The sequence below is a fragment of the Triticum aestivum genome, chromosome 6A, assembly GCF_018294505.1.
Source record: "Triticum aestivum cultivar Chinese Spring chromosome 6A, IWGSC CS RefSeq v2.1, whole genome shotgun sequence".
Taxonomy (NCBI): Eukaryota; Viridiplantae; Streptophyta; class Magnoliopsida; order Poales; family Poaceae; genus Triticum; species Triticum aestivum.
This window is the reverse complement of record NC_057809.1, coordinates 4,713,978-4,725,156: the sequence shown is the minus strand read 5'-3', so window position 1 is coordinate 4,725,156 and position 11,179 is coordinate 4,713,978. Positions and strand designations below refer to the sequence as shown.

The following is an 11,179-nucleotide window of genomic DNA, read 5'->3' as shown; positions in this document are numbered from 1 at the left end:
GGGAACCCTAGGTGGGAGTGCAGCCCCTCCCCTCCCCCTATATATACTTGAGGTATGGGGGCTGCCCAACACACGATTTGCTCTCCCTGTTGGCGCAGCCCTACCCCTCTGCCTCCTCGTCTCTCGTAGTGCTTGGCGAAGCCCTGCTGGAGTCCCGCACTCCTTCACCACCACCACACCGTCGTGTTGCTGCTAGATGGAGTCTTCCCAACCTCCCCTTCTCCCCTTGCTGGATCAAGGCGTAGGAGACGTCACCGGGCTGTACGTGTGTTGAACACGGAGGTGCCATCCGTTCGGCACTAGGATCACCGGTGATTTGGATCACGACGAGTACGACTCCATCACCCCCGGTCACTTGAACGCTTCCGCTTAGCGATCTACAAGGGTATGTAGATGCACTCTCCTTCCCTTCGTTGCTAGATTACTCCATAGATTGATCTTGGTGATGCGTAGAAAATTTTGAATTTCTGCTACGTTCCCCAATAGTGGTATCAGAGCCAGGTTTATGCGTAGTTACTATGCGTGAGTAGAACACAAAGTAGTTGTGGGCATTGATATTGTCAATTATCTTGTCATTACTAGTCTTATCTTGATTCGGCTGCATCGTGGGATGAAGCGGCCCGGACCAACCTTACACGTACGCTTACGTGAGACCGGTTCCACCGACTGACATGCACTAGTTGCATAAGGTGGCTGGCGGGTGTCTGTCTCTCCCACTTTAGTCGGATCGGATTCGATGAACAGGGTCCTTATGAAGGGTAAATAGAAATTGGCAATTCACGTTGTGGTTTTGGCGTAGGTAAGAAACGTTCTTGCTAGAAACCTATAGCAGCCACGTAAAAACTTGCAACAACAATTAGAGGACGTCTAACTTGTTTTTGCAGCAAGTGTTTTGTGATGTGATATGGCCAAAGGATGTGATGAATGATATATGTGATGTATGAGATGATCATGTTCTTGTAATAGGAATCACGACTTGCATGTCGATGAGTATGACAACCGGCAGGAGCCATAGGAGTTGTCTTAATTTATTTATGACCTGCGTGTCAATATAAACGTCATGTAATTACTTTACTTTATTGCTAACCGTTAGTTGTAGTAGTAGAAGTAATAGTTGGCGAGACAACTTCATGAAGACACGATGATGGAGATCATGATGATGGAGATCATGGTGTCATGCCGCTGACAACGATGATCTTGGAGCCCTGAAGATGGAGATCAAAAGGAGCAAAATGATATTGGCCATATCATGTCACTTTTTGATTGCATGTGATGTTTATCATGTTTTTGCATCTTATTTGCTTAGAACGACGGTAGTAAATAAGATGATCCCTCATTAAAATTTCAAGAAAGTGTTCCCCCTAACTGTGCACCGTTGCGAAGGTTCGTTGTTTCGAAGCACCACGTGATGATCGGGTGTGATAGATTCTAATGTTCGAATACAACGGGTGTTGACGAGCATAGCATGTACAGACATGGCCTCGGGACACATGCGAAACACTTAGGTTGACTTGACGAGCCTAGCATGTACAGACATGGCCTCGAAACACGGAGGACCGAAAGGTCGAGCATGAGTCGTGTGGTAGATACGATCAACATGAAGATGTTCACCGATGATGACTAGTCCGTCTCACGTGATGATCAGACATGGCCTAGTTGACTCGGATAATGTAATCACTTAGATGACTAGAGGGATGTCTATCTGAGTGGGAGTTCATAAGATGAACTTAATTATCCTGAACATAGTCAAAAGGTCTTCGCAAATTATGTCATGGCTCGCGCTTTAGTTCTACTGTTTAGATATGTTCCTAGAGAAAATTTAGTTGAAAAGTTGATAGTAGCAATTATGCGGACTAGGTCCGTAAACTGAGGATTGTCCTCATTGCTTCATAGAAGGCTTATGTCCTTAATGCACTGCTCAGTGTGCTGAACCTCGAACGTCGTCTGTGGATGTTGCGAACATCTGACATACACATTTTGATAACTACATGATAGTTCAGTTAAACGGTTTAGAGTTGAGGCACCGAAGACGTTTTGAAACGTCGCGAAACATATGAGATGTTTAGAGGGCTGAAATTGGGATTTCAGACTCGTTCCCACGTCAAGATGTATAAGACCTCCGACGATTTTCTTAGCCTGCAAACTAAGGGATAAAATCTCAATTGTTGAGCTTGTGCTCAGATTGTCTGAGTACAACAATCATTTGAATCGAGTGGGAGTTGATCTTCCAGATGAGATAGTGATGTTTCTCCGAAGTCATTACCACCAAGCTGCTAGAGCTTCATGATGAACTATGATATATCAGGGACATATATGATGATCCTTGAGATATTCGCGATGTTTGACACCACAAAAGTAGAAATCAAGGAGGAGCATCAATTGTTGATGGTTGGTGAAACCACTAGTTTCAAGAAGGGCAAGGGCAAGAAGGGATACTTCATGAAACGGCAAATCAGCTGCTGCTCTAGTGAAGAAACCCAAGGTTGAACCCAAACCCGAGACTAAGTGCTTCTGTAATAAGGGGAACAGCCACTGGAGCAGAATTACCCTAGATACTTGGTAGATGAGAAGGCTGGCAAGGTCGATAGAAGTATATTGGATATACATTGTGTTAATGTGTACTTTACTAGTACTGCTAGTAGCACCATGGTATTAGATACCGGTTCGGTTGCTAAGTGTTAGTAAACTCGAAATAAAAGGCTGCGGAGTAAACGGAGACTAGCTAAAGGTGAGCTGGCGATATGTGTTGGAAGTTTTTCCCAAGCTTGATGTGATCAAGCATCGCACGCTCCCTCTACCATCGAGATTGGTGTTTGCGTTGAGCATAGACATGATTGGATTATGTCTATCGCAATACGGTTATTCATTTAAGGAGAATAATGGTTGCTCTGTTTATTTGAATAATACCTTCAATGGTCTTGCACCTAAAATGAATGGTTTATTGAATCTCGATCGTAGTGATACACCTATTCATGCCAAAAGATATAAGATAGTAATGATAGTACCACCTACTTGTGGCACTGCCACGTAAGTCATATCGGTATAAAACGCATGAAGAAGCTCCATGTTGATGGATCTTTGGGCTCACTCGTTTTTTGAAAAATTTGAGACATGTGAACCATGTCTATTGGTGTATATGCATGAAGAAACTCCATGCAAATGGACCGTTTGGACTCACTTGATTTTGAATCACTTGAGACATGCAAATCATACCACATGGGCAAGATGACTGAAAGCCTCGTTTTCAGTAAAATGGAACTAGAAAGCAACTTGTTGGAAGTAATACATTTTGATGTGTGCAGTCCAATGAGTTTTGAGGCGTGTAGTGGATATCGTTATGTTCTTACTTCACAGATGATTTGAGTAGATGTTGAGTATATTTACTTGATGAATCACGAGTCTGAATTATTGAAAGGTTCAAGTAATTTCAGGGTGAAGTTGAAAGATCGTCATGACAAGAGGATAAAATATCTATGATATGATCATAGAGATGAATATCTGAATTACGAGTTTGGCACAGAATTAAGACATTGTGGAAATTGTTTCACAACTAATACAGCCTGGAACACCATAGTATGATGGTGTGTCTGAACATCATAACTACACCCTATTGGATATGATGCATACCATGATGTCTCTTATCGAATTACCATGATAGTTTATGGGTTAGGCATTAGAGACAACCACATTCACTTTAAATAGGGCACCACATAATTCCGATGAGATGACACCGTATGAACTATGGTTTAGAGAAACCTAAGCTGTCATTTCTTAAAAGTTTGGGGCTGCGACGCTTATGTGAAAAAGTTTCAGGCTGATAAGCTCGAACCCAAAGCGGATAAATGCATCTTCATAGGACACCCAAAACAGTTGGGTATACCTCCTGTCTCAGATCCGAAAGCAGTAAGGGATTGTTTCTAGAATCGGGTCCTTTCCCGAGGAAAAGTTTCTCTCGAAAGAATTGAGTGGGAGGATGGTGGAGACTTGATGAGGTTATTGAACCGTCTCTTGAACTAGTGTGTGGCAGGGCACAGGGAGTTGTTCCTGTGGCACCTACACCAATTGAAGTGGAAGCTTATGATAGTGATCATGAAACTTCAGATCAAGTCACTACCAAACCTCGTGGGATGACAAGGATGCGTACTACTTCAGAGTGGTACGTAATCCTGTCTTGGAAGTCATGTTGCTAGACAACAATAAACCTACGAGCTATGGAGAAGCGATGGTGGGCCTGGATTCCAAAATGGCTCGAGGCCATATAATCCGACAGAGGATCCATATATGAAAACAAAGTGTAGATTTTGGAAGAACTACTTGATGGTCGTAAGGCTGTTAGGTACATATGGATTTTAAAAGGAAAACGGACAATGATGGTAAGTATCACCATTAAGAAAGCTCGACTTGTCGTTAAGATGTTTTCCGACAAGTTCAAAGAGTTGACTACGATGAGACTTTCTCACTCGTAGCGATGCTAAGAGTCTGTTGGAATTATATTAGCGATTACTGCATTATTTATGAAATCTTGCAGATAGGATGTCAAAACATTGTTTCCTCGATGATTTTCTTGAGGAAAGGTTGTATGTGATACAACCGGAAGGTTTTGTCAATCCTGAAAGATGCTAACAAGTATGCAAAGCTCCAGCAATCCTTCTAAGGACTGGAGTAAGCATCTTGGAGTTGGAATGTATGCTTTGATGAGATGATCAAAGATTTTGGGTGTATACAAAGTTTATGAGAAACTTGTATTTCCAAAGAAGTGAGTGGGAGCACTATAGAATTTCTGATGAATATATGTTGTTGACATATTGTTGATCAGAAATGACGTAGAATTTCTGGAAAGCATATAGGGTTATTTGGAAAGTGTTTTTCAATGGAAAGCCTGGATTAAGCTACTTGAACATTGAGCATCAAGATCTATAAGGATAGATCAAAACGTTAATGGTACTTTCAAATGAGCACATACCTTGACATGATCTTGAAGGTGTTCAAGATGGATCAGTCAAAGAAGGAGTTCTTGCCTGAGTTGTAAGGTATGAAGTTAAGACTTAAAGCACGACCATGGCAGAAGAAAGAGGAAGGACGAAGGTCGTCCCCTATGCTTTTGTCATAGGCTCTATACGGTGTGCCATGCTGAGTACCGCACCTGATGTGTGCCTTGCCACATATGTGGCAAGAGGGTACAAAGATAATCTAGGAGTAGATCACCAGATAGCGGTCTAAATTATCCTTAGAGGAATAAGGATATGTTTCTCGGTTATGGAGGTAATAAAGAGTTCGACATAAAGAGTTACGTCGATGCAAGCTTAAACACCTATCCGGATAGCTCTGAGTAGAGATACCGGATACGTATAATGGAGCAACAATTTAGAATAGCTCCAAGTAGAACAGTTATTTGAAATGGCTCCAAATGTAGCATAGTAGTTGCATCTACAAGATGACATAGAAATTTGCAAAGTACATACGGATCTGAATGTTGCGGACCCATTGACTGAAACCTCTCTCACAAGCATAACATGATCAAACCCAGAACTCTTTGGGTATTAGTCACATGGGGATGTGACCTTGAGTGTTAATCACATATCGATGTGAACTGGATTATTGACTCTAGTGCAAGTGGGAGACTGTTGGAAATATGCCCTAGAGGCAATAATAAATTGGTTATTATTATATTTCCTTGTTCATGATAATCGTTTATTATCCATGCTAGAATTGTATTGATAGGAAACTCAGATACATGTGTGGATACATAGACAACACCATGTCCCTAGTAAGCCTCTAGTTGACTAGCTCATTGATCAATAGATGGTTACGGTTTCCTGACCATGGACATTGGATGTCGTTGATAACGGGATCACATCATTAGGAGAATGATTTGATGGACAAGACCCAATCCTAAGCCTAGCACAAGATCATGTAGTTCGTATGCTAAAGCTTTTCTAATGTCAAGTATCATTTCCTTAGACCATGAGATTGTGCAACTCCCGGATACCGTAGGAGTGCTTTGGGTGTGCCAAACGTCACAACGTAACTGGGTGGCTATAAAGGTACACTACAGGTATCTCCAAAAGTGTTTGTTGGGTTGGCACGAATCGAGACTGGGATTTGTCACTCCGTGTAAACGGAGAGGTATCTCTGGGCCCACTCGGTAGGACATCATCATAATGTGCACAATGTGATCAAGGAGTTGATCACGGGATGATGTGTTACGGAACGAGTAAAGAGACTTGCCGGTAACGAGATTGAACAAGGTATCGGGATACCGACGATCGAATCTTGGGCAAGTATCGTACCGATAGACAAAGGGAATTGTATACGGGACTGATTAAGTCCTTCACATCGTGGTTCATCCGATGAGATCATCGTGGAGCATGTGGGAGCCAACATGGGTATCCAGATCCCGCTGTTGGTTATTGACCGGAGAACGTCTCGGTCATGTCTGCATGGTTCCCGAACCCGTAGGGTCTACACACTTAAGGTTCGATGACGCTAGGGTTATAGGGAAAGTATGTACGTGGTTAACGAATGTTGTTTGGAGTCCCGGATGAGATCCCGGACGTCACGAGGAGTTCCGGAATGGTCCGGAGGTAAAGATTGATATATAGGAAGTATGGTTTTGGCCACCGGAAGTGTTCCGGGCATCACCGGTAGTGTACTGGGACCACCGGAGGGGTCCGGGGGTCCACCAGGTGGGGCCACCAGCCCCGGAGGCCTAGATGGGCCAATAGTGGGAAGGGACCAGCCCCTAGGTGGGCTGGGGCGCCTCCCACCAAGGCCCAAGGCGCCTCCAAGAGGGAAAGGGGGCAAACCCTAGGGCAGATGGGCCCTAAGGCCCACCCTAGGTGCGCCTCCCCCTCTCCCCCTTGTGGCCGCCTCCCAGATGGGATCTAGGGGCTGCCGCCACCCCTAGGGAGGGAACCCTAGGTGGGGGCGCAGCCCCTCCCCTCCCCTATATATACTTGAGGTATGGGGGCTGCCCAACACACGATTTGCTCTCCCTGTTGGCGCAGCCCTACCCCTCTCCCTCCTCGTCTCTCGTAGTGCTTGGCGAAGCCCTGCTGGAGTCTCGCGCTCCTCCACCACCACCACGCCATCGTGCTGCTGCTGGATGGAGTCTTCCCAACCTCTCCTTCTCCCCTTGCTGGATCAAGGCGTAGGAGACGTCACCGGGTTGTACGTGTGTTGAACACGGAGGTGCCGTCCGTTCGGCACTAGGATCATCGGTGATTTGGATCACGACGAGTACGACTCCATCAACCCCGTTCACTTGAATGCTTCCGCTTAGCGGTCTACAAGGGTATGTAGATGCACTCTCCTTCCCTTCGTTGCTAGATTACTCCATAGATTGATCTTGGTGATGCGTAGAAAATTTTGAATTTCTGCTACGTTCCCCAATAGAACGAGCCTGACACATCGTAGCAGCTATTCTAGAGGATCATGATGTTCTCCTTGATTTGTGTGACGGGCTGATTAGTCATAGATATATACTTGGGTCAATTGAGTGATATGCAAGATTTATATGGGAAAGTGAGGAATCTTGGAATTGAAACTAGATGTATTTGGTACCTTGACATGAAGTAAGGAGATGGCATCGCCAGGTTGTATGCCTCTGGAAACTTGGACTTCCTCTCCCACCACACCACCATTAACTAGCACATCCCACTATGTGAATAACACATGACATGAGTACATGACTAGCCTTGGAGATAAGTGATTTTTATGTGCCCACAGTGTTATTGGAGCGCTAGGCGTGCATACCTTTGGGCACAGCAAGTTGTTCTTGAGCAGATCAAATGTTACCATAAGTGGCATTGGTAGATGGAATGACGCACTCACAAACACAATGGCAGTGTTTCTATTGTTGATATTCCTCTTATATGCTATCTTGATATAATCATCTGTACCAACGCTACACATAATGGTCCATGCATCCTCGGGGATGGTAGTGATGTTGCTAGTATAACTCATGAGCAGGTCATCTGCTAGCTTCATGAGGGTCTCCCTCCCCTTTGAGTTGGCTGAAACAAACAAATGAAGAAAATCTTGTTTCTAAAGATATGTTTTCAGAGTTTAAGAAATTGAATAGTTTTAGGTTGCAATTACCGCTTAGAACTCTTTTGGTGACATAGCAGAGTTCTCTCATACGTGCACACTGTCGTGCGATGCTCGTCACAGTACGCCTAGCTCCGAACATGAGCCCACTAATACATGGCTGGTAGAGCTCATTGATACCCATATCTTCTACTTGAACATGTTCTATAGCAGTGATCTACCAAAAATATTTACGAGAAAATCATATATTGGGTAAGGTGTCGACACCATAGATGGTAGAAGTTCATTACTATCTGGTACTTTTACCATACCTTGCAGGTGTTGGGACCCATGGTTTCAATTAGTACTCCTGATGGCATTTTGCGGCAGTTGGAGAAGGTACCGTGAACATCGTCCAAAGACACATCAACAATTGCCACTTTGTCATTTTGTATCACCCTACAGTACCTGACGAATGTGCATTTCCTAGATGGTACTAGAGATGATGGGAACATCGTCTCAGTTGTCATCTGTTGCTTTCAAGCAACCATAAAGAAGGAAACCAATGAGTAATGGGACAAACTAATTTCTTGATATGCATGTTTTGCCAACAATATATTTGGTATTGTTTTTGTATGATATATTTGCAATCATGAAAAACCATATTTTTCTTAATACATAAAGAAATAAAGCATACATACCAAATACATGCATGGCCCCATTGTAGTCTGCATTAGTCGGCCACTTGTAGACCTTAGTGGTTTTTGCACTATATAGAATTCCAGGACATAATGACACACAACACTCCTGCAATTATTTAAGACTGAAATCAGCTTGCGTGTGACATGAGATAGCATCGTTGACAAGGAAAAAACTTTATGTTGTTTTTCCCTCACAAAAATGTTTGTTATAGTTTATATGCAACTTACAGTATCCATGAGATAATCCACAATATTTTTGGCGTCCATCATGACAATAGCATTAGCACGAGTAGCCTCGATCTTGAATCCAATTATACTAGCACTATTGTCTCCACCAAATTTTTTAGCATATTTCATCTTGTTCAATATTTCAAAGGATCCATCAAGGACAGCGACAGACAACCATAGAGGGCTATTGACGTTAGACAAAATGACAAACTCATGCAACGCTTTCTGAACTAGTTCAGTAATCATATCTATGTCATTTTGTAACGCAACAACAGTTTTTGCGTATGGGTTAACTTGGGCATAATGGTTTGATCTTGCATCTTTTTCACCATGCAACCGCAAAATCTGCCAACCAAAGAATACAACATTAGTAATTTGAGGAAATTTTTTAAAAAGGATAAAAAATTAAGTTGGGATACAACCTTTTATAATACTTGGTAACTTAATTATTATAATTGCATAAAGATATCAAAGTTGGGCCATAATTTGCGAGAAAAATTTGTGTTTGCTTCAAACTTAATTGAAAATGCTAGAAGGGCTTGTTTTTCTGACGCACCTCTTGCTTTAACCACTCATTTTGCTCCGTTAGCAATCGCATCTCTCTAGAGTGATGATTTTCTGTTGGTAAATCGATGCAAGTGAGGCAAAGTGCATTCCAGTGTGCCATCTTAGGACTCTTGTTTTCATCCCTCAACATTTCATTCTGCACTTTTAGTCCATAGCTCTCCTCTTTTTCGGTCAGATGCTGAAGTTTGTGCCAAGGTACAAGTACAAAGAGTGATTAATAAATTTATAATGCACCTTTCTATTTTAGATCCTATGATGCTACATATATATTTAGTTTGTAAATAAGAAGTGAAGATATCACAACTTAGTACTATCTGATGGATGCATACTTAATAGTGATCTAAATGATGACCAACTATATCATTGAGATTTTACATGTAAAACTATTTTAAACCAGACCTTCACTTGTGTTCTCTTGTTCTGGAACCAACACTTGACTTGTTCCATTGCAAGGCCCGTTGACTCACTCAACCTCCTCCTTTGATTCTCATCAGGGTGTTCACATATGCCGAAAAAAATGTTCATTCAGTGGAGAAAATGAAAATTGGGTAGACACTGTAAGTTCTTAAAACTAACTACATATAGTTGAGTCTTGTAAATTGTTTCCTTTTTCATTGTTTATTGATAGTATACAAGTATGTTATATGGCATTTCAACTAAATACTATTGAGTATAAAGCAGCCATTGGTGATAATTAAAATACACATAATACTCCCTCCGATCCAACCTAATTGTCACTAATTTAGTACAACTTTGTACTAAATCAGTGCTAATTAATATGAATCTGAGGGAATATAAAATTATAACTTGAAATTAACCATGTTCTATAGTAGGAACCGGACCCTTCAAGTATGTAGCTCTGATGACCAGTGAGCCTCTGTAGGTACTTCTTCTTTGTTTGTGGGGTCTCAATGCCATGTTGGTCATCAGAGGAGTTCCCCCCAAGTGTGCTTCTGTTGCTATTTGATATTCCAAATTCAACATCACGTGCTCGACGGTTCCTTGCATGTGACCTGTCATTCTGATATTCAAAATGGTACATCCGTTTTTAGATTTTCACTGGTTTCAAAATACTAATAGCTTCAAAAGTAAACAAGTTACTCCACAAGTTAATTTTGTTATTATACCCCCAAGACACTTAAAATAATGTTTTGTTCATGTTAAAACAAAGTTCTATAACCCAATTGTTGCATTTCTATACTAACCAGTTGGGACATAGAGTTGCCTATCCCTTGTTCTATGTGTTTGTACAAAAAGGATACAAACATGGAAACAAATTATGTGATACACTAGGTGGTACATGTTCCATAGAAGAGGCCCTTCTAGATAAAGGATCACATGTGTTAGTTTTCAAAATGAATTTCCGATGCTTGTAGGTCCTATTATGAACATAGAATCAACGACTTACAACAGCGGTTCTTGAAAAAAAGTGCCTGAAAATCCAATGGTAATTTATTGGGAAGAATGAGTTATAACTCTAACAATGAAAAGCTACTCCCTCATATTTTATTTTCCTAGGCTCAAGTCTATTTAATATTTTGGTCAGTTTCACTTCGCAACCCCACTGGTAATAATGTCTCGTGGCCACACTGGCATCTGGCCTCAGTTAGTTGTTCTGTCCACAAGGTCTACTCCGGGTCTCTCTACTAATGTAT

The 11,179-nt window shown here is 42.0% G+C and overlaps 1 pseudogene; it reads right to left on the bottom strand.

Annotated features, from left to right (window-relative positions):
• Window positions 1–7,379: 7,379 nt before the first annotated feature.
• On the bottom strand, window positions 7,380–10,566 carry LOC123129245 (homeobox-leucine zipper protein TF1-like; annotated as a pseudogene).
• Between the last annotated feature and the right edge of the window lie 613 nt (window positions 10,567–11,179).